General features: G+C 44.7%; 1 protein-coding gene and 1 non-coding gene across 2 annotated transcripts in view; one reads left to right on the top strand and one right to left on the bottom strand.

Annotated features, from left to right (window-relative positions):
- HS3ST3A1 (heparan sulfate-glucosamine 3-sulfotransferase 3A1) overlaps positions 1-13,993 on the top strand; it is a 94,186-nt gene that overhangs the window by 56,327 nt on the left and 23,866 nt on the right. The window lies entirely within an intron of this gene.
- On the bottom strand, positions 11,731-11,837 carry LOC123930317. The gene has a single exon (XR_006816038.1). It is a non-coding gene; the product is annotated as a U6 spliceosomal RNA (small nuclear RNA).

A 13,993-nucleotide genomic window follows, 5' to 3' on the forward strand; every position in this document is an offset into this window, starting at 1 on the left:
CACTTTTTTTTTTTTTTTAAGAATTTTTATTTATTTATTTAACAGAGAGATAGACAGCACAAGCATGGGGAGCAGCAGGCAGAGTGAGAAGCCGACTCCCCGCCCAGCAGGGAGCCCGATGCGGGACTCGATCCCAGGACCCCGAGATCATGACCTGAGCCGAGGGCAGATAGTTAACTGAGCCCCCCAGGCATCCCATGGGGATTTTTCTTAAAAGCAGGGTCTGCATGTTGGAACTTTCCCTTCCAAACAGAACTTAGGACAACGCCACTGTTCCCATGTTCTTCAAAGGTCGCTCTAAGGACAGACTGGGATACATAAAAATCACCTTCAGCACTACCCATGTTAATAGTGGGGCGCCTTCCATATTTGTTCCTTTTCTACTCTCCTTACTAAATGATTATTTTTCTTTAGGAGCTGGGGTCCTTTCTAAGGCTGGTAGTATACATGAGCAAAGCCTATCTCGTACAGCTCTTAACCATATATAACTCCACACGTGTAGAATTTTCTATAGCTTACAAAGCCCCCCCCTCACTCTCAAATGTATTTCATTCAATGTGATCCTCCCAGTGTCCCTGAGAAAAGAACAGAGCAGGTGCTTTGCCTTCTTCTAGGTAAGATGACCAGGCAGGGGTCTAGAGAGGGAGAAGTTATTGATTGCCAATGTCCCTGAAAATAACTCGGTATCATTCTTCCGTGATCATTATGGGTCCAGGTAAATAATGTCACCATACTGCTCCCTCGCCGCAAATATTTCTTGGACACACAATCACCAAGACTCTAAATACCGCCAGCACTGGATTGTAGCGTGCTACTGTTTGATGTTTTTATCTCATGCTGCCCAGATGGCCCAGATTTCAGACTCGGATTCGAGGACACCCGAGGACGGCTGTCTCTCCCCATCCTGCATAGCCTGTCATCAGAATCCCGAGAATTTCTTAATCCTCTCCTACGCTCCGAAGATCCAGCTTCCTCTTCTGTGCGGATCGCTGCTTTTCCACATTCATTCTGACCCCTAGGGCTGTGGAGGCTCCTGGAAAACAACTTTCCTGCCATTTTACTGTCTCCCCATCTCCTCGGTGCCAGGTCTGCTCCCTGCTTCTTCTGGAATTGGCTTCCGGCCCCCCGACGACAGCCCAAGGACCGTTTAGCGGCCCGTTTGAGATCTTAACGAGGGCAAGGGAGCGCCGCTGCCCCCCTCTCCAGGCTCCCGGGCTCTTGCCAAAGAAGTCACTCCCGGGTCCACGCGGTCCGTGGCCTTTCCAGTTGAGCGTGGGCTGGCTGGGCTCCCAAAGGAACTTGATTCTGAACTCTAATTACAGCCGCTAATTCAGGCCTGGCCTTCTGATCATTCATCTTTTAAGTGTTCAGCTTCTGAATCCCATTTGGTTCCCTGTCCCCCTCTCTTTCCTACCACCTCCCCTTGATGTGGGCAGAATAGTTAACTCAGACAATTAGTAAATGCTGAATCATTGAGTCAGTGAATAATGCAAGTGTCTGTGTGAGGTATACAACTTCCTGAGTGGGTTTAATGGAAGTCTAAAGAGATTTTTCACAGATTCATGGGTTTTCAAAGGAGAAATTTGCATATTAATAAGAAGCTGTTCAGACTGATTCGCTTAATGTGTTTGGAGTAAGTATAATTAAATGTCAAGGGAGATATATCATGGAGTAATGAAGCTGAAGCCAATTTATCAAAAATAAGGTCTAGGGAGAGACATTTCAAATAATAAACAGTTCTCTAACCTTCCTTTTTAAGGTGATTTGCTTAGTCTGGGCCAAGATTTACATGTTTTCTGAGGCTAGTGCAAACAAAGATTCCAGGAACGGGCGTGGGGGGCGGGGAAGGAGAATGGACATTTTTCCTATTCAAGTTTATAACAGATTCAAGGAGGTCTTTCCTGGCTGAAACACTTTTTAAAAGGGACCAAACCTATTTAGTTTATCCCCTCGCGGATCATTGAGATGTGGTTAGGATCGGACCCCCACCCCACCCCCTCACATACGGCTGCCATTTACAAACCCAGCTGGGGGAAAGGCCAGATACGGGGGTGGCTGGCTGCTCAGAATTGCACCTAAAACAGAAATGGATGGGAAGCGGAAAACCCAACCCTGGGTTCTGGATTCTGAGCCCCGAGGAGTTGGACATTCTTAGAACAACACTCAGTCCATGCTGTGTTCTGAATTCACTTAGGAGAGAAGTCATGATAAAATTACACGGGGCCTCTTTGCATCCTTTATTCCTTAAGTGTTGGATTGAGTTAATCAGGAAGTTGGGGCTCGTGCAGAAGATGGATTCTCTTCAGTCCTCGATGACACTGAAGTGACCTCGGGAGAAGCTGCTTTCAAGCTGGGTCCAGTGGAAGTAAATACTCACTAGTGTTTGATTCTGTTCATCTGCATGTAAAAGCTGGTGAGTTGGGTCCTGGGCAGAATGGAGCCATCAGGACCCTCCCTGAGGTCTCTGGGAAAGAGAAGAGGATTTGAGTCAACGTTGTAAAACCATTGGGTGGAGGAGAGCAAATGCCTCCCTCATACTCTATTGTTCCACTAACCACGTGGAAAGTCACATTTAAAAACAGACATTGAGGGGTGCCTGGGTGGTTCCGTGGGTTAAGCATCTGCCTTCGGTTCAGGTCATGATCTCAAAGTCCTGGGATCGAGTCCTGCATCAGACTCCTTGCTCAGTGGGGAGCCTGCTTCTCCCTCTCCCTCTGCCTGCCGCTCCCCCTGCTTATGCTCTCTCTTTCTCTGTCAAATGAATAAAAAACAAAAAGCAAAAAAACCCAAAACCCTGAGAGAGAGCGAGCCGACAGTCCATTTTGTCCTATGTCTGGACGGTTCATGGTACCCAGGGCTGTCAAAAGTAAATGTGACCCATGCCTTTAAAATCTGCCTGGCTTGGGTTTAAGTCCCCACACCCTTCCTGATCCCGTGGGGTAACTCTGGACAAGCAACTTAGCCTCTGTGAAAATGGGAATCGTGATGTCTGCCTTGCTTGGCTCTTGTCAAGAGTAGAGATGGCGTGTATGAATTACATTATTTTGATATGGTGGTTTTTATCATTTGACCCTTGAGCCCACGAAGCCATCCTTTTTGGACACATCATTTGCGAGCATCCTTCCCTCTTAAAGTGACGAGAGACATTGGACCCTGCAAAAACTCAACTTATTTTCAGAGTTAAAGTAAGAATAATATTTTAGGTGGGATTGTGTATATGGAACCGGGAGAATTCCTTGGGAACTTTGTTTTGGATCTCTTCAGAGCAGTGAAAAGGAGGGCATTTCTTTGCCAGTGATCAAGCCCCTGGTCACGTCTCTTTTTCCAATGACTGATTTACCTTCCTCTGTGTGTTTGTGTAGATACATAGATTAAAGTTGTGGTTGTCAGTGTCTATACCACTAGGACTCATTCTTAAAATTAAAAACAAACCCTGTTGCCCACTCCATATAATAGAATCTGTGCTGGTTGGAGGAAGGAGGGGATGTCTAGAACCCACCTGCTTATCCACTCTCTTTCTTAGTTGGGTTTCCCAAAAATATTTCCAGGAAGCCTCAGCCTGGTTTGAATGCATAGCTCACTGGCTTGCATTTTCCCTAGCTTTCCCTGTGTCGGACAGACTTGTATCACTGTCGTAGTAGTGTGTAATTTTTTAATCACATACCTGAAACTTAAAATGAGCACAAGAATATGGCACTGCAGTCCTAAAAGTCCCTTAATTTTATAGAATAGGGGATTCTTTCCCTAGATGGTTGTTCAGTACCTCAGCAAACCGTAGGCCTAGAACTTCTCACCGATACCTTCAAAGTGGGCTTCGGCTGTGAGCTTTACTCTTTTGATCACAGAAACAGTAAATTGAACATCCTGTCTCACCATTCACTGGACCTTCCACAACATGACCCGTTGGAAGGACTGTCCTCATATCTAGCTTGAGACAAACTCCTTTAACTTACGAATCCGTGAGTCCAAAGGCAGCAAGTTCAAGAATTAGTTCAATCCTTTTGTTTATTGCCATCCCATTTTTTAAAACATAAATCACTTTATTTTTTTTCTTTTCAGCATAACAGTGTTCATTGTTTTTGCACCACATCCAGTGCTCCATGCAGTACGTGCCCTCACTAATACCCACCACCTTATTCCCCCAACCTCCCACCCCCCGCCCCTTCTAGACCCTCAGGTTGTTTTTCAGAGTCCACAGTCTCTCATGGTTCACCTCCCCTTCCAATTTCCCTCAACTCCCTTCTCCTCTCCGTCTCCCCATGTCCTCCATGTTATTTGTTATGCTCCACAAATAAGTGAAACCATATGATAATTGACTCTCTCTGCTTGACTTATTTTACTCAGCATAATCTCCTCCAGTCCCGTGCATTTTGATACAAAAGTTGGGTATTCATCCTTTCTGATGGAGGCATAATACTCCATAGTGTATATGGACCACATCTTCCTTATCCATTCGTCTGTCGAAGGGCATCTTGGTTCTTTCCACAGTTTGGCGACCGTGGCCATTGTTGCTATAAACGTTGGGGTACAGATGGCCTTTCTTTTCACTACATCTGTATCTTTGGGGTAAATACCCAGTAGTGCAATTGCAAGGTCATAGGGAAGCTCTCTTTTTAATTTCTTGAGGAATCTCCACACTGTTCTCCAAAGTGGCTGCACCAACTTGCATTCCCACCAACAGTGGAAGAGGGTTCCCCTTTCTCCACATCCTCTCCAACACATGTTGTTTCCTGTCTTGCTAATTTTGGCCATTCTAACTGGTGTGAGGTGGTATCTCAATGTGGTTTTAATTTGAGTCTCCCTGATGGCTAGTGATGATGAACATTTTTTCATGTGTCTGATAGCCATTTGTATGTCTTCATTGGAGAAGTGTCTGTTCATATCTTCTGCCCATTTTTTGATATGATTATCTGTTTTGTGTGTGTTGAATTTGAGGAGTTCTTTATAGATCCTGGATATCAACCTTTTGTCTGTACTGTCATTTGCAAATATCTTCTCCCTGTTGCCATCCCATTTTGATACGAAATGCTTTTGAAACCCTCAAAGTCAGCCTACGAAATGTATTCCTTATAATGTTGCTTCTACAGTCTTTGTAGGTTTCATGAAGGAAGAGGGATTTTGTGGTCAGATACGCATGGGAAATGAATTCTTTGTTGAATGGATTTTTTTGACAGTGGACTTTTCATCTTTGTGTTTTAAGGTTCACTTTGACAAGCCAAAAGGGGTTTGTCATTGGCGGAGTTTCCCCAGGACAGTGACCATGCCAGGCGTTTGTCATGAAAATCTGTAGGGCTGTGTGTTCCTTGGAACACAGTTTGGGAAATGCTACCTTTTTTAAAAATTAGAGCAAGTTGTGATTTATAAAAATCACAGGATGGTTATATTTCGTTTTTGGAATTTGATGCTGGTCTTCAGGAGGTTAATTTGCGACCGATGCAGGTCCTTTTCTTCCCCCTGAATAAGTAGACAGAGATAGGAATATTAACTGCCTGTTTCTTTCCTGAAAACATTGGGCCTCAGGACTGGATTTTACATGATAGATTGGTGTGATGCTATGATTGATTCTTTTGTACCATGGGACAAGCAATTTATTTTCTCCCTAACAAATGGCAGGTGCTATTCGTTCAAGGAAACCACCTACATAGAAGTAAAATATCATTTTTTTTTAGGGCTGTCAAAAGTACTATGCTATGAAATTTTCCATATTTTTATTGCTTTGGGTACCTCATTATTCTCCCACAGTTACCATTTCCCTGTATCGGAGTCTGCAAACCATTAGAACTGTATCAATAAGGCGGTTGTGACAGCTGTATATCTTGGACCCTTACTTTCCAGCCACATGTCCCCAGCCCAGCCTTCAGCCCCCACCACTGCACACACCTGTATTCCATTCCTATGCATGACCTGTGACCCCATATCCACCATCATTATATCCTTGTGTCTTTGTGCATGTGTCCATCCCACTGGCTGAAATACCTATTCTCTTTCTTCTACTCCCCAACTCCTTCTTCAAAGATAAATTCTGATGCCACTTCCTTTGTGACTTGGCTTGTCCCAGTGTGGTTCCAGTGGTTGACCTTCCTTTTTGGAGTTGAATGCCACTTTGTTTATAATCTATGCTTTGTCGCCATTTCGGTTTTCCACAAAGCAGTTCCCAAGAGGGAGTGAGGACTATAAACAATGTCTTGGAACACTGGAACAGGAAAAGGGAAGGAAGCTGGATTGGACGGACCCAACACCAACCTGACAGTCTCTGCGAGCCCCACCTGTAGACCTGGAGTGAAGATTGCTCCTCAGGGGTGGTCCCAACTCCAGCAGATGGGGCTCAGCTCCTGTGCCGCCATCTTGTTTGGTCCCTGACCAAGAGCCACTTAGAGCAAAGTAGGTGCTCATTGAGACTGGCCCCAAGGAAGGACTCTGGCGGCTGGAATCGGTCAGCGGAGTATACCTTCCACAGCTGGGCTACAAGTCCTTTTGTGAAGGGGATATCAGAGTAGCCCATCATTGTCTTCTGTCTTTGTGGTGCCTTACTGGACTTTTTATTCCACGACCCGCACACCCGGACTGCGAGCTCTCAAAGGGGCTTTCAAGGTCATGCAGGCGAGGCTCCACATCTTACAGACAAGGAAACGGAACCCTTTGTCACCCCGCGGGATCATGATTTCCTTCATTGTATAACACATCAAATCCCCAGTCAGAAGCTGGTGGGTCAGCCCCGCTAATCCCGTTCCGGTGACACCCAAGCATCCATTTATCTGGTCACCCAGGATGCACCATCCTTTCTTGGGGGCCAAAAGGAATAAATGCTGCTGAAGTCGGGTAGAAAATGAGGAGATTATTAGTGATATCGGTGGTAGGCTGTCGTGATTCCATAACACATTAAACAAACAAAAAACAGCACCGGCGCTTTACATATTAGGCTTTTACAACTCAAGTCCCCAAATTACAGATGATAGAGGGACCTGAAACTCACAACAGGTCAGCAGCCATTGGGAATCTGAACACATTTTTGTTTGTAGAAGGAAGAAAATCAGTGGGCAGAATGGGAGTAAAGGGCAACAGAGCGTCTGTTTTCTTTTCTGTTTATCAGTCACACTTTCTAGAAGCCGCCGTGGCTCCAAATGCACTTTTCAAGACTCTGCTCTCACTGGCGCTCGGTGCTCTTTGCGGGGGGGGGGGGGAAGGGGGGGCTCCCCTCTCCCACTGGGGTCTGCCCCCCTCTGCTGGTGACCCATAATGCCTTAATTACCAAACTCAAAGCAGGTGATGTCTGTCTCCTTGGTCCTGAGGGCTCTTGATGACTCAACTCCCTAAAAGGCAGCACTTTCCACATCAATAATTAAACAGAGCAATTAGGGGAATTTAAAAAGTATAATTAGACAGAATCAACTCTCCAGTCCCTTGAGCATTCTGTCTTTTTCTTTTTCATGCTCCGTTCCCTCCCTCCCCTTCCCCTAAAGTGTTATTTTGTGGACATAGGAGGCCTCTGTTCTGTGTTTTTAAAGCCCAGGCAGAAAAGGGGGGAAAAATGTCGATCGGAAGGGAAACTGCAGACCCAGACTGCCCGTTTCCAGTTCTTGTGACTTGTCACTTTCTCCTCCCAGCCAGCCCCAGCTCTTGGGGCTGGAGGAGTGGAACGGGGGTAAACTGTTTCAGGCTGACCTATCCAGTTGTGTTGGAAGTCTCTGGAAAGCCCCCCCCATCCCTGGAATAGTGATATGTACAACCAGAGCACGGTGTGTGGCCGCTCCAATGGGGTGCCCATAGGACATTCACTCTGTTCACGACCTTCCAGTTGACTTTGCTGTGATCTGTTGGGTGTCCTCACATGGGGAGAATCCCATTTTAACCCCCTACCTTGAGGTCATGGAAATCCGCGGGCCAAGTAGAGAATATGAAAAATGTGAAAACTGAAGATGTGTCCTCGTTCAATATGTTAATACGGGTGTAAGTTCCCCCTTCTCCGAAGTCCCCGGTGAAGGGGCCAAAGAAATGGTCAAACATTGTCAGCGATAGAGCAAGAGCAGGTCACCAGCAATGCAAATTTGTAAACTTCTCTAAGATAGAAGGTGGGGAAATTGGGATTGGGGAGAGGGCAGCCCGTGAAGGGAAGAGGAGGGACCTCGTGGATATCCATGTGCTCAGGCACCGGGACTTAAGGGAAGGCCTGATGCTCTGCAGTGACAGGGGCAGACCCATGCCTACTCCGGGGACCACTTGGTCTACACCAAGTGTGTTCGCGTCTGCAAACCACAAAGTCAACCCTGGGGCCCTGATCCTGCCCCCCTCCCTGGCCCTGTGACAGTTCCGGGCTCAGCACAGCTCATTCCTGCTGTTGGCTTCCCCTGACTTGACTTTCCAATAGACAGAGTAAAGCCCAGATAATATGTAGCATTTCGCTTCTCCCTTCTTCTGGCCCTGGCAGATCTCAACGGGAATCCAGAAAAACAAAAGCCGTCTCAGCCCTAACGAGGGACACATACAGATTTCACCTCCAGTTCCCTGTAGGGGCAGCCTGCAGGCACAGGATCCAACCCAAGGCTCAGTCTCTTACAAGAATCTAACCAGTTGGGGGAATGGGAATGCGCGTCTTCCTTCCTGTTCCTCCATGATGTAGAGAGCTTTAGGGTGAAATAGGAGAAGTCTTGAAAAAAATCTCTAGTTTATTTTCTCAACAAGATTTTAGTCTTCCAAGGCCATCCAGATACCACACAGGAGTAGTGAACATGGTCTTAGAGGTAACCTGTAAGAAAAGTTTCCCAAAGGATAAAGGGAGAAAACAGCAAAACAAAAATCTTACAATCATCTAGACGACAAACACAGATTCCCCCAAAAGAAGATAAAGGAAGCTTCAGCGAGATATCTTCCTTAAAATACCGTCTTTCAGAAAGCCCTGGACTCGTGTTACAGAATTTTGAGGGAGAAAAAGGTTGTGACCTAAGAATTTTTAACCATTCAGATGACCTCAAATGGCTAATGTAAAGAAAGTTGAGTTTACAATAAAAATGAGTGAAGAAAATTGTATAGTAGACAAGGGAATTAGTAATCTGTGATGGCTCTTTGTTGTTTGCAAGAGACGCATGAAAACAGTGCGAAATAATGTTAACAAGGAGAAGAATGGCCAAAGCCGACTCAGATGCATGGGCGAATGTGAAACCACAGGCATGCAGACACACACACATGCGCACGCACACACATACACGCGCACGCACACACTCCCTCAAAGAAGAAAGAGAAAGGAAATAAAAATAAGCAAGCTGGCATGACAAAATCCGCATCAGGCAATGCAAAAAGCCAAGAGAAAACACTTAAAATGAAACAAGAAGATCCGTTTTTAATAAGCGTTCAACCCATAGCTTAATTTCCATGAACCTTTATGTACCAGGTGACGTAACCACATAGCATCAAGATAAAGGAAGGGAAAGCTGTTAGTTATGCAAATAGATGGCATGGTTTGGGTTTTTTAATTTTTTTATTATTTAAAAAAATTTTTTAACGATTTTATTTATTTGACAGAGACACAGTGAGAGAGGGAACACAAGAAGGGCGAGTGGGAGAGTGAGAAGCAGGCATCCCGCTAAGCAGGGAGCCTATGAGGGGCTCCATCCCAGAACCTGGGATCATGACCTGAGCCGAAGGCAGCTGCTTGACGACTGAGCCACCCAGGCGCCCCTTTACTTTATATTTGGAAATAATTATAGATTTGCAGGATTGCAAATAAGTGGACAGAAAAAGTTCTGTGTACCCTTCACCCAGCTTCCCTCAATAGAAGCATCTTGTATGTTGTAGTACAATATCCTAACCATGACTGACGCTGATAAAATTCACAGAACAGAGATTGCTTAAAAGATCACAGTACCGGTGAAGTATTCCAACACATCCGTCTGAATCTTTGCCAGAGCAGTTGGGGAAGTATGAATAAACACATGGAACCCTTCAAAATACACATACTTTTTATTTTAAAAAGAGCTATCAGAAGGCTACCTATCTTACAAACAGAAAACAGGTGGTCTTTTCAAAAGCCTGTGAAACATTTGCAGAAATGTTTATCTACGTGGCCACAGTAAGTATCCTGAAAGTTTAAATAATATCAAACTCACACTTTGACCACAAGTGAAAAATAATAATAAAGGGGGAAATAAAATTAATAGAATGTCAAGATTAAAAACTATTTTCTTTAAAATCCTTGAATGAGAGAGGAAATCAAATCTTTGGTTAAAGGTCATTAAGATAAAAGCCAAGTGATAAACTGAATTCCTACCATACTTGTGTAGTCAGTGATGTAAATAGAATGAATTCATGTCTGTGATTTTAAGATCACACTTGGGAGGAATGAGCAAAATCAGCATTCAAATCCAAGACCTAGAAAAGGAACAGAATACAATAATGAGCAGAGATATGGCCAGAAATATCAAAGACATTAGAAATCATCCAGCATTAACATTAAATAATGAATTTTAAATAGACTAGACATAAATTATCTACCAAAAAGAAATCCGTCAGCCAAACCGTCTGCAGGAAACAGAGATGACTTCACCTATTAGTGAAGGGCAATCCAAATTCAGTTAAAAACAACCACATAAGAGCAGACAAAACTAAGCTCCAAGAAAACCATGCTTTCTGAGGGCGACATCAGTCACCCCCTTGTTTTTTTCCCCCGTTGACTTCACCCTGCTTCTGTGCCGTCTTCTTCCTGAGTTCACCCCAAGTGGGCCCTCAAAGGCCCAAGCTTCGTCCTACCAGTTGTTACGCCCTTTGTCTCAAGGAAACCATCCTGTTTTCCTCTTTAGAAAATAAGGCGACTGGCCTGATTCTTTGTCTCTTCCTTATTATTCACCCATTCTCTGTGTAACAACACAACCAGATCTTGAAATCATTTTTTCTAGAAAGGAACCTGCAGAAGAAGGGAATGGACAGAACTTCCCTTGATCTTTTGTCTAGGTCTTAGAAGCTGGACCCTTAAGGTCCAGTTCCTTCTCTCTCCTTTAGGAACCTCCTGGCTTGTGTAACTTCTTGCTTTGACCACACCTTCTGCCTCTAGCTCCCATCTCCACCTCATTTCTGTTTCGTTTCCAAACACTCAACATTTCTAGTTCATTCCAGATGTCTGTTTCAGCGTCAGAACGTGCTCTACCACTGTCTACAAAACTCCACCTCCGTGTTCTACAGTAATATGGCATAAGCCAGGAGTGTCCCTTCTGTACTCACTGTGTGTGTGTGTGTGTGTGTGTGTGTGTGTGTACACATGTGTGGTCTATGAAGCTTGACTTGAAACAAGCTTTTGTGTTGTTAAACATTATTTGATCATTATACACTTGTTTCAGTGTTTACAGGTATATGTCCTATGTGCCTAACTGAGCCAAAACCATTTCTTATATGACTCCCAATACTCACCAGCAAATTCTGTGTGATCTCTCGGCAAAGTCAGGCATATGTACGTGTTACCTACTAGATTTTATATCGAAATAGATGATAAATCCTGACACAGAGAGGTCTGGCTTCACTCATTTTTCTTTAGCACATAGTAGAGACTCACTAAATTGCTAGATGATCTGTGACATTCTGTTTTGGTAATTTTGTGTACCTAAGGGGCACATATATTACCACAGTTGCCTTAATATGACAGGAAGACTAAATTTCATTAGTTTTGATAGAAAACTATATTAAATTAAAAACAAGTCAAAGCATGCAGGAAACTTTTGAGAAAAAAATTGGAGTTTTGGTTTTTTTTTAAATATGGAACGCTTCATGAATTTGCGTGTCATCCTTGCGCAGGGGCCATGCTAATCTTCTCTGTATCGTTCCAATTTTAGTATATGTGCTGCCGAAGCGAGCACATGGAGATTTTTTTTAAAGAATTTATTTATTTATTTGACAGAGAGAGAGAGATCACAAGTAGGCAGAGAGGCAGGCAGAGAGAGAGGAGGAAGCAGGCTCCCCACTGAGCAGAGAGCCTGATGTGGGACTCGATCCAGGACCCTGAGATCATGACCTGAGCCGAAGGCAGAGGCTTAACCCACTGAACCACCCAGGTGCCCCAAAATCGGAGATTTCTAAGTGGGAGACGAACATCCATCTCTTAAGCAGTAACACAGATAAATAGTTTCGGAGAGTCAAGATACTCTATCTGTATTTTTCAAACTTTTAAAATTGTGATTCATAAACATCCAAACAAGTATGAAATATATGTTCATGAAAGAATACTTGCTCTTACTTGATTTTGTCTGATAATTTCTGTCCTATCCTTTTTTTTTTTTTAAATTCTCATCTTTTTAATGCAGGTAATAATCTTGTAAAGCAATGATTCTGAATAGAGGGTGGTTTTGCTTCCCGGAAGGGGACAGTTGGCAGCGTCTGGAGACATTTTTGGTCGTTGTCATGCTCTGGGGATGGGGCGGTAGGGAGAGAAGCAACTGGCATCGGCTGGGTCGGCTGCTGAAACCCCTCATTAAACCCCACATTACAGGGGACGGCCCCACAACAAAGAATGACCCATCCCGAAATGTCAATAGCGGTGAGATTGAGACCACTGATCGCAAAAGACTTGTACCCACAAACCTAAAAACACTTCTTCACTAGCATTAACCAAGAAAGGGAGAACATTGCTTGTAATAATACCTCGGGGTTCTCTCCAGGGGAATCATAAGAACAATTTTTGTCTTTATGGGCTCCCCTCAAAGTAGACCCATTTCTTCTTATGGTGTTCAGTGGACGCTTTTTCAGCATTTATGCCCACTTATGAGACTTGGGTCCTCAAAGCCACGCAGGGCTCTTTGAGGTTAAAACATTAACAAATGCATCTCTTAAGTGTCCCTGAAAGCTGATTCAGCGCTCGGGGCGATTAGCTGTGTTGGGTCAGAGCTAATGAGCTCTGGGTGCCAGTAGTTGGTATTTGAGTTTAGTGGGGCATTAAGACCCAACAGCAGTCAACTTCTCTCCGCTGCTTGGGCCTCTGTGTCTTCAAAACCCAGTAGGGAGAAAATCGCTGACATGGCAGTTTATTCCCCATCGGGCTAATTACTTATTTTCCCAAGATCAAGACTATGGTCTGGCAATGCCGTGACCTCTGAAAGCAGAGAACATCCTGCCTACTGGGGTGAGGAAGCCGAGGCAGGTTTTGTGCCCTTCAAAAGAAGCAGGCGATTAGCAAAGAATATGAAAGCGGGGCACACGGTGGAGGGACTTCTAATGTGGTCTGGAGAATGACACGGCCAGCGGGCACATTGTGGCTCTAACCCAGAAGCGTGGGTTTTGGGACCGTGCCACCGCGGACAGCTGCGCCGTGGAGAAAGGGGACAACAGTTCGTGTGTGCACAATGGAGAGTCTGGAAGGAAGCATATGAAGTTGCTTTTATTTGAAAGGGTTGAGGCTGTCTCAACAAGCCCAGTAGAGAGGAGTGTTGTTCTAGTGCTTCTATGAAAAGCAATCTATTTTATTTATCTAAATGCAAATGTTGGGGCGCCTGGGTGGCTCAGCTGGTTAAGCGACTACCTTCGGCTCAGCTGATGATCCTGAGGTCCTGAGATCAAGTCCTGCGTTGGGCTCTCTGCTCAGTGGGGAGCCTGCTTCTCCGTCTCCCTCTGCCCGTCCCCGATGTCTGCATGCTCCCTCTCTCTCAAATAAATAAATCAAATTTTTTTAAAAATGGAAATATTTTACATTTTCATTAGCATTCTTTTTTTTTAAAAGATTTTATTTATTCATTTGACAGACAGAGATCACAAGTAGGCAGAGCGGCAGGCAGAGAGAGGGGGGGAAGCAGGCTCCCTGCTGAGCAGAGAGCCCCACGTGGGGCTTGATCCCAGGACGCTGGGATCATGACCTGAGCCTAAGGCAGAGGCTTTAACCCACTGAGCCACCCGGGTGCCCCTTCTTTAGCATTCTTAACTCTCATCACTATGGATTGCTTCTGCAGACATATACTGCTTGGGAATGCTGGAGAAGCTGCTCTGGCCTAGAGGATGGGGTCCTAGACTTTTGTTCCTATTTGAT

Source organism: Meles meles, chromosome 18, assembly GCF_922984935.1.
Source record: "Meles meles chromosome 18, mMelMel3.1 paternal haplotype, whole genome shotgun sequence".
In the NCBI taxonomy this organism is placed as follows: Eukaryota; Metazoa; Chordata; class Mammalia; order Carnivora; family Mustelidae; genus Meles; species Meles meles.